At 30.9% G+C, this 10683-nt stretch overlaps 1 protein-coding gene across 7 annotated transcripts in view; it reads left to right on the top strand.

The window, feature by feature from the left end:
- dysc (dyschronic) overlaps positions 1 to 10683 on the top strand; it is a 183043-nt gene that overhangs the window by 131966 nt on the left and 40394 nt on the right. The window lies entirely within an intron of this gene.

The raw sequence follows: 10683 nt of genomic DNA, 5'->3' as shown, positions 1-10683 counted from the left end.
TACTTGTATCTTCTTATATTTGCTTTCCCTTCCCTCTTTCCTAATTTCTATATTATTATATTCTCATACTGCTATTATCTTTTTAAATAAATTGCATCAAACATTTGAATTGTTTTATTTCGGTCTTCATAGTAAACATTTACTAAACTGGTTTCCTCACACGTAACTAACATTGGATAACATGAGACCTTTGTGAAGTAGAAGAGAAGGCAGGACAGATTCTTTGAGAATCTTAAGCCCTTTTTTTTATTTAACTGCAACTCTGAAATCAGATAATATTTGAACACAAAGCCACGACTACTGCTAATCATAGGGATTTCAAGTACTTTGTCAGAACTGATTATATTCCAAATATCTATTGATGACTTGAGTCTTTCAAAAACACCTTATCGATTTCCTTGTAAAGAAAATCCGTACGGTTTCATCATGAAAGATCGAAAATAATAATTTCATTTTCAATGAAATTTAAATTTCAAAAATTAATTATGAAATACAAAGCGGATTAAAACAAAAATTTTCTCTAGAATTCGATAATATTTTAAATAAGTTTGGTGCCCATTGTATTGTTATCTCTTTTTCTCATAAAATATGCTTTGTGGTTCAGCCGAGTTCAAATTTGACTATACTATCGTATTCTTGGTTGAATAATCCCACGAGGAAACATACTGTTATGGTAAATATGCCTTGGAAGATGGACATTTCGACAAACGGACAAAGCGATTGGGTAGTGCCCAGGATAGCAAAGGTCTCCGACTAAAAATTTTATCTTGAAGCTTTTGGAAAAATATTGAAAAGGATCCACGGATATTCCATAAAATATCGAACGGATCTAAAAACAAATTGTTAAATTTACAGCATCTACATCACACTCTTTAATAATTGTATGATTTTTCTTAAAACTTTTTTTGTTTAGGACCACACAATTTTAGGATCTTCAATTGTCTTAAGCCACCGCTGAATAGGGATAGAATGAGGAAGTAGAATTGCGTTATGCAACTGTACGCCTGTGTCAAAGCGTGTGCAGGATGTTTGTAACTGCTATGCTAGCAGTAAGCATTAACTATCGGATTAAAAACAGTTTAAAATTTATCGTGCAACAGGCCGGGTCTGGAATTAATGTAATTTCTTAAAAACCTAAAATTCTAAATGAATGGTTGATGTCTTGCGGGACATACCCTAAAGATCCATATGAAATGAAGGCATCGATTAGAAAAATAATTAAAATTACACATATCAGAAATAAAATTTAATGCTACGAATTTTTAAAAAATAAAATGATACAATTTTTTTATATATAATTAAACAATAATAACACGGAGGTTATAGCTCCACATATTACAGTGATCCTAAAATAATTCGAGAGTTGATCGTATATAAACATATTTCCATCTAAGACCTCTAATAGCTAAAACTATCAAAAAAGGGTACTTTTAATCTAAAAGCAATATAAAAAAATAATGAAAATTTTTTTTATATTACTTTGAGTAAACTTTAATATTCTTTAATATAAATATAATATAAATCGTACTAAAGAGTGGGAGAAAAGTGGAGCCAGGTCAAGAAAAATGTTTTTGTTTTTTTAGAAAAACAATCACATAAGTCACATATACAAACTTTGATTTTTAGATATTATAAATTAATTTATTTTATTTTCAAAGTAACCCTTCCCTTTAGCTTCCCCTTAGGTATATGTGACACTGTTTTATTCTTAGATTATAACGTTATTGTTTTTAAAAAATGAGAATAGGCTATACATTAACATTTTTGGGTAAAATTAAAAAAAAAAAACTGTTTCAGATAATTCATAAGTTTAATTTATATTGGCTTTGGAAAGGCTCATTTGACTCAATCTTCTAGTACTCATATTTGTGGAGTACTTATAGTTGTAGCAGTATTACCTCTTGATGAAAAAGAAAACAGAAGTGCTATAAAAACTAAACGTTTAAAATTGTTAATGTTATCCAATATTAATTTACTGGTAGAATTATGAATTGTAAACAATTAAAAAAGACTTTCCTGTAATGATTAAACTTAAACTGCATAAATAAATTAATTAGTAAGATCATAAAAAACTTGAAAGAAACTAGTGTAGAAACAAGAAACAACCTTCAATCAATTTCACGGCATGTTTTTGGGAAAGATATTTATATTATAGTAGCCGTGTTACTGAAGCTTGAACCAAAGACTAATTGAAAATGTTTTCCAAATCGTAGAAAACACTCAGGGATGTACAAAATATAATAAATAAATAACTGAGGATATTTTTATTATGAATAAAAAAATTGAAAAGGAATGAAAAGTTTTTGCTACAGTTGCCAAACAACTATTAATAATTTTGCACCAATCGATTGTGAAACAATATCGAGATTCCTGTAAATGCCCCAACCTTGAGATTTCAATTGACATTTCTATTTATTCAATTTTTAAATATTCTACTCCGTCACGATCCATGATAATTTATTCAATTTTTATTTGCTAACAATCATAACTCTGGTTTACATATTTTATGCACGAAAATTTAAACACTACATTCTATTTTTTTATTCTTCAATCTGTTCCATTCTCCAATATTATGTACATATTATTTAATATAAATAAACTCGACATTTTGTCACAAGTCGAAGATTATGAAAGAATGATGATAACATTATTTATTTATTGTGAGACAAGCACCTTTAGAGCAGTATAACAGACATTGAAAATAGGCTTTAGTGCCTTAGAATAAAATGCATAAAAATAAAAATAATGAAATAATATAACATCACAATATATCTCTAAAATAATTTGTATCATATATATCACGTGAATAAATATGATGCTTAACGATAAAAAGATAGTTGACTATATATGAGGAGCTGATGATTAGGAGTGCGGTCGGAGAATAAGAAAAAAAATAACAATCAATGAATAAAAGAATATATAGAATGATTAAAGTAAATAATTGTACAGAACGAAAATAAAGTAATGAAAGAAGTGGAAAATAAAACGTATATATAAGTGATTAAATATAGAAGTAAAATAACATAATTGAGAAAATAAAAATATATAATTGTATACTGGAAACAAACAAAGAAATATGAATATTTTAATTTAATAATAATTAAAAAATTAAAGTTATGAAAAATAGAAAACAAAGAGAAATAAGATATATGTGAGTACAATACCAGAATCAAGAAAAAAAATTACTTAACTTTATAATTTGTTCTATTTATTCTTTTATTCATTGGTTTTGTCTTTTTTTTTTTTTTTTGTTCATCCCTGATGAAGGCAACAAATTCTGGCCGAAACGTTAGCACTAGTAAATAAGTTTGAACTTACTTGTGATATTCTCTGACCGCACCTCCAACCATCTAGAACTACTGAACGTAAACAGCTATATCAGGACTCACAAACCTATTAGCAAATTTACTCTACTTTAAATGAAGGTCTATCAAGTTTGTTAGTGTTCTAGAAAGTTAAAAATATAGATCTTGGAATGAAAAATTAATTTTTTGTAACGTTTTGAAACAACTGTCATTTTTTATTCCCCTTAGTATAGTTGGCAGAGTCATTAATTTTGACTATTAACTATATATAGTTTTCAATAAAGTAATAAAAATTTGAGTAGAAATAATCTGATTTTTTTTTCTCTCGGGCTCTTAGACTAATTGAAGTTTTGCTGACGGGTGTTTAACTACAGACCTTCATGACTTGAGGAGAAAAGCTGACCATTGGATGGACTCCAATATTCATATTTACAAAAGCCCTGGAGAGTACTGTGAGCTTTACAATCTCCAGGAGGCGGATAGTAATTGATTTTACAGGTTAAGATAAGATAATACAAAATTGACAATGAGCAGATTGCCTGGCTGTTACATAGAATAAGTAAATTGCATGTATGGCATGAACAAGAACAACACCCAACGGTGCCTCTTCTCTGGCTTTTCTTACATTCTCATGTTAACAGGTCCCTCATCCACGTTCTTTTTAGTCTCCTCTTTGTATTCTCAGGTATGAGAGTCGTGGGCATTTGTCCTATAAGTTTTTTTTTTTGTGTTCTAGTAATTTTTCATGAAAACATATGTAGTAAATTCCTATATATTCAGTGACCGCTAGTCAGTATGTAAATTATTGTTATTTACGTACCAGGGTTCTTTGGTGATACGTTTTAGATTAGAGAGATTTCAATCGTTTGATTTAGGACAGGTTTCAGTAAGTATGTGTATGTGCCTAAGTTTTGTCTAGCATTTAGTTTGGATTTTTGTTTGAGTAGCGAGTGCAATAGATTTAGTGACTGAGGGTTTTTCATATGTGGTCCCAATGTCATTCTCCTATCAAATGATAGTCCGAGGTGTTACAGTCTGCTTGCGGGATGGGTGAGTTGTTGAGGTATATGGGAGAGGAGGTTTCTTGTATCAGCGTAGAAGTAATGTGTTGGGATTTGTCCAGTCGATTCTTCCATATTTGGCAACAGTTTTGTAACTTTTGTAAGTTATGTTATAAGTTTAGTGAGGCCTGTGTCGCATTTTTGTCTAGCAATTATGGCTGTGTCGTCAACATACGTAGCTTTGATGAAATTTAAATTATAAATATGTTTGAGTTTTTCCCTGTACTATTAACCCATTTATTTCTATTTAAAAAAATTATTAATTTAATGGAATTTTGAAAAAACAAGACTAGAATGAGCATGATATAATAGTCCTTAGTAGTGGAGCTAGCCACGCTAAGTTGGGACTTGGTGATTAAAGCTCCTTTTAATACCTTTCTTCATTCAAGTGGGTCTCTGTTCTTGTTATGCTAAGTTGCTCGCATTTTCCGAGCTTTGTACCCAATCCTTTCATCTGGGTATGCTCTGCTATTACCTTCCACTCTAATTGTTAAATTATATCGGTATCATAACCATCCAAGTTTAAAAATTAGACATAAGCGGTACCTCCATTATGTAATTATATTATATATATAATATTCTAGATCGGAGAACTTTTTCACAATTACTTCGTTTCTCAGATTCCTTTACAATTGCAAGCCAAAATTACAATTACAGTGTCCCATCGTGTTTTCGAAACTATCACTGAAAATTACTTGAAATTGTAATTTCGGATTACAATCATTGCAAATAAACTGTAATTGTAATTACTTTTCCAACACTGTGCCCTACTACAGTGCAGAGTTGGGCAAAAATTAGCTATAGTTAAAACTAATAGCTAAAATTGCAATGGATACGATCCTTATTCATGAATGAACCATTGACAAATAAATATCGTATCCATGGAAATTTTAGCTATTAGTTTAGACTATAGTTAATTTTTTCCCTACACTCCTACAGTATTGTACCAACTACGTGAATATATTTATGACCTAAATGTCAGAGCGAAGTTAACAGGAGATAGCAGAAGACTAAACAATAGAATGGCGACTATTAGTTGAAATAATGAATTTACTTTATTAGTTTTGAGATAGCAGAATTTATCTTGGAGCCCAAGTAGACTCTAAATAATAAATTTCCGGAGGTAGGAAAAGAGTTACAACCGCAAAGCATACTAATGCACGATTTCATAAAACTTTTATTCAACCAGTCTTAACTTATGCATTAAGTTGCTGTGGACCCTATCAAATAAGGAAAAAAGGTATCAAGAGAAAAGTTCTGCGCAGTATTTTCGGTCTTGTTCTTGAGCGAGTGAGCGTTCAAGCGTTCTTGAGAAGCAGAAAGAATTTTTAGCTATGTGTGCCTGTAAAAAACCACCTCAAATCGACTATGTATTTTTGTTGGAAGGCTTTAAAAAGAACAAAAAACTAACTGGTTCCGATATAAGCATTTATTTGGTCAATTTAAACATTCATAAAACTGAAACTAAAATAAACAAAAGATGATTAAAACAATGAACACAAGTAAAAATAAGAAAAAAAACTTTAAAAAAATAAAACTAGCTAAATAAATTATGAAGAGGAAAATAAACTAATTAACAAAAAATAAGTAAAATAAATACTGTTCGATGAAAAGTTGCTCTAATCCGATAGGTCAGAGGAAGAGTGCTGCCGAGATGTGTAGGTCGCAGCACTGTAGTTAAATACACCGCTCCCATGGTCCAAAGTTGGTGCCATAGCTCACAAACAATCGAAATGTCCCAATACCCAAGATGGCCACACTAGCACTTATTAAGGGCAGACAGGCTCTAGTTATTTTAATGTATTATGCGAGCCGACTAATTAGCAACAATTTGTATTCAAGTCGGAAAGCTGATAAGGTCTGATTCCGGACTGTAATGTCTGTTAACGCACTCAAAAGGTCAATAAATATTAGCAAAATTAACGCAGGCACGAAGGCTGGTTACACACGTTTATGGCCAATAATTAGCCGAAACTCATATTAAAATCGAAACACAGAAAAGGTTTGGTGTCGAACTGTAATGACGGTTAACTCACTAAAAATGTCTAAACTATTAAATTATAAACGCAGACAGAGCTTCTTAGACTAATTAGCCGGAACTCATTTAAAAACGAAGATGGTCGGCCCGTTGCTAGGCAACGTCTTAGCGGCGATTATCAACCCTTAGCAACTGTCTCTATTACTCATTATAACACTCAAATATAATTACATATTTTCCTTCTCAAATAACTAAATATAAATAAAAATAAATGTGACTAAATTAAACAATAATACAACTCAAATACTATTTACAAATTATTTACAAGGTAATTATTTATTATGGCCTTTAAGTGAAGTTGACATTTTCGGTCTAATTGCAGAAAAAATGATGAGCTGGGCAGGTTACTAAGTGGAACGGCTGATACACAGATTCCATGCCTAATATGAAGAGGAGAGTGGAATGTCCAAAATTATTCTGGGCAGATCGGGTGCCAGCTGATATACCGAATACCTTTCGTGTTCTTGTAATTGGAAATCAACTATAAGAAACGGAGAAAAATGGCAGAAGTCCATAGAGAATGCCAGTACCCGACACTGTGAATAGAGCGAATTAATAGTAATGATTATCATACTTTATAGATAATTTTTATGCCTATTATAGTATTATTATTATTTCCCGGACGAGTCGTGACACATGTCTTTTTCTTGAATTCTGTGATTAAAACTTGCCCATGGGTCAGAAGGAACACCTTTCAAATCAATATAAAATATGTAACGATTCATGCTTGCAATATTTATTTCAAATTGGCCAAAGCTTATTTTTATTTTATGTTTTTTAAGTTTTATTTAAAAAATAAATAAATAAAACAGAGCTTTACTTTTGCTGAAATTACCAAACTGGATTCGAAGTAAAATTGATAAAGGACTACGGTAGTGAAAATTTAGAAAATAGTTAACCTCGAAATTAATAAAAACACTTATTAATAATACTTTATTTTACTAAGCTTTGGGATGATAATCTTATTGAACATGGGTAGTAAAATTAACTTACCTTATTAATAATTTAAATGGATAAAAAATGGAAATTGATTAAAAAATAATTTAATTAAGTTGTGAGATGGTATGGAAACACTATTATGTGATAACCCTATTGGTGCATTCCAAAACAGACATCCTAAATTGTATTATTTGTTCGAAATGTTGTGAATAAGGGCGCATCAAAAAAAAAAAAACAGACTTTGATGATGCCTGAAGAATGATCGAATCAAATGTTCGTTTGCAATGGAATAGACTTTATAACATCGGCAGTGGGTAGCAGACCGTACGGACTAGTTTATACCTTGCGGCAATCCGATCGACCCACAGATCTTGTGTTTAATAAAGTCTGAAACTTTGTTGCTTAGTAATACAATACCACAGCTCGCCAAGTTCCTAATCCACAATGAAGCTAGACTCATTTTTTTTTTTGTTCTGCAAAAAACGCTTCTTAAATTAGATATGTTTGCTTCACGAGTTCAATAACTGGAGTACATTTCAATGGCCCTCTTTTTTTACAAGTGATAGAGCAAAGTGCCCTGGATGAGTAATAGCGTTAACGTTAGATAGCGTAGCTTCGGATAGAGTTGGTTTTAGTATCCGGGGCAGTTACCAAATATGTTACCCCTCTTCTCAAATAATATGGGATGTTATGTTCATGAATGTTTTAGTGAAGATTATGTTGAATTTACTGAATTAACTTTTAGCTAACCTATTTCACCCGTTGAATGTTGAAGAAATAATACGTAAATTCTATGGGAGAAACTACAGAAAGAGAAAACAAACAGGGATATTTGTTTAAAATTCGGTAAAATCCTATTTTCTAGAGAGGTAATAATTTATAAGAACATTTATTTCATCATTTGAGGCATTCGGTCGTAAAACATAATATCTTACGTTTTTTGGGAATTGAAATTTTTGGTAATATATAATTTCTTGAAGCAGATATCACAGTTTTTTAAAAGAATATGTTAAAAATTTCATTTTTTTTTTTTTTCGAACATTTGTATTAAGTCATAATAAGTAATAACCGGTAGGATGTAAAACATAGTAATTGATGGCCATCTGTGCATTAATGATAAAAAAAATTAAATCCAATATGTTCGATGTTAGTAACTGTTCTGACATGAGCTCCTTTGGTGATAACGATGCTGAAGACCCTAAATATGATTTCATGTATGAGAGCAAGCAAATCGGATCCAAGTTATCCTCCAAAAAATAATGTCTGAAGTACTTGCCCTGTTTGAAGTAAAACATGAAATATAATATTCATATATAGATAATATGATTTTCAGCCTCTTCGTCATTTAATCTACTTAACAAATGTACATTTTAAAGTTTTATTTCCCCAACTATGAGGACTAACTGATATATAACCGGTATATTCAACCGATACCATGTTTTATACCCACTCTCTGCCATGATAGTATCTACTACAGTCGTGGCAGCATTTTCGTACTAGGTCTTGCCTGATAGTTGACAGTACTTGGAGCGGCGGTGCTACTGTCGTGTTAAAACACTTTTACACGATAACAAAAACTTTAAATCTCACTAAATGCCAGATAACATGTTTTACGACAGAGTGGTTCAAATATTGTAAAACGTGGTGTTTTATATATATTTTATACATATATATGTTTTATATGTATTTATTTTTAATACAATATTCATAATATTATCATGAAGTAATGGAGAGATGAACAGCATATTTCAAGAAATTACTGGAAGACGTACAGAAACTCAGTGAACACGGGTTATCTCCTGAATACTGTCATTAGGAGATGAATAATGTATCAGGGGAGGAAGTTACAGCTACTATAACCTCCTTGAAACTAGGACGAGAGTCTGGTATTGATGAAATAACCATGTAGTTAATACCGCAGTGAGAGGGACAGAAATATTTCAGAATTTCTTGAATTTAGTATGGATGGACAAAAAGAAACCCAAGGACCTGGAAAAGTCTTTAAGCGAGGGGATAGCAGAGAATGCAGAAACCATTGCCTCCTTATTCACTTTTCCAAGAGAGGTTCATTCCAAATTCCTACAGAAACGCCTTAAAATAACTTCCGAATCCTTGATACCTCACTTGAATAGTTGCTCATCTGAAAACAAAAATTATCTTTGTATTTGAGGTATTGCATAAATTGTACCATAGACTTGAGTTGATTTGTAACAACTCTTAATAGCTTGAGGAAAGTCTGTAGAACGCCCTCAGTAAAGAAAGTTGTTTGCTGTCTACAGTACTTTGCTATATTTGAATTACGCCTAAATCTAAATAAATTCTTATCAGACGTGCCACTATTCAAGAAAAACAGCGATATTTGTATGCAAATGTTGACGCAATTTGTTTGGCGAATGAACATGTTGACAAGTCATATCTAGAAAACTAGGCAAATAAAAAATGAATTCTGACTTTGAAATGGCGTTTTTGAATATTAATATTAATTATAAACTGAGGTATATATATACATTGTACATACTGTTACAATGCTATGCACGCCACTAAATATTTTTATATTTTATATCCAAATCATAAAATCTCGGCTCTTGGCCAAATATACTTTGGGATATATATCGGCTAACGGTCATTGGCCAAATATCATATATGTAATCAAACTTCATTATTTTGTATGCACATAATATTTTATATGAAATTATAAAGTTATTTTCACAGAAACTCGTTTAGGTGAAAACACAATTGATAATGCTAATGAAAAGTCTTCTTTAAAAAAGTGTTTCTTTTATCCTGTTTTTCTTTGAAGACGTTTTCAAGACTTTCAATAATACAAATACCGAATATTGGGTTGACAGACAAAATTAGCGTACTTTAGTTGAAAGAAGTCCATAATTTCGAAGATTACAAGCCTGCATTTTTATTCTGGAAAAAGCATGGTGTCACTTTTTTGTTTCATTCTTTACCATAATTAATGGTGTTGACAGATTGCAGCCTACCATTTAAAAGTAAGCTACGCTCCAAAAATAAATAAACATATTTTAATAACTTATATTGTATCAGTACAAGAGTATGAAGCATGGTCCATTATAATAACCAGTAAATCAATACTAGGAAAATTGCTCCTACTGGCTTCTAGCCTAATCACCTTAAAGATTACATAAAGGTGAGGTTAGTAATCATCTACCTTATTTTGGTAAGAACATTATTTATATTAACATCACTAAAAGACTTATGTAATAAATAAGCTTCTGAACTTTGATGTTCTTCCTTTCAATCAATAATTAATTAAACTTTTCTTTACTGTAATAAACGTTTTCTACTATTATTAAAAGTTTTTCTTATTTAT

Source organism: Halyomorpha halys, unplaced genomic scaffold (assembly GCF_000696795.3).
Source record: "Halyomorpha halys isolate HHAL.00 unplaced genomic scaffold, Hhal_1.1 Scaffold144.1, whole genome shotgun sequence".
Taxonomy (NCBI): domain Eukaryota; kingdom Metazoa; phylum Arthropoda; class Insecta; order Hemiptera; family Pentatomidae; genus Halyomorpha; species Halyomorpha halys.
This window is presented reverse-complemented; position numbering and strand designations above follow the sequence as displayed.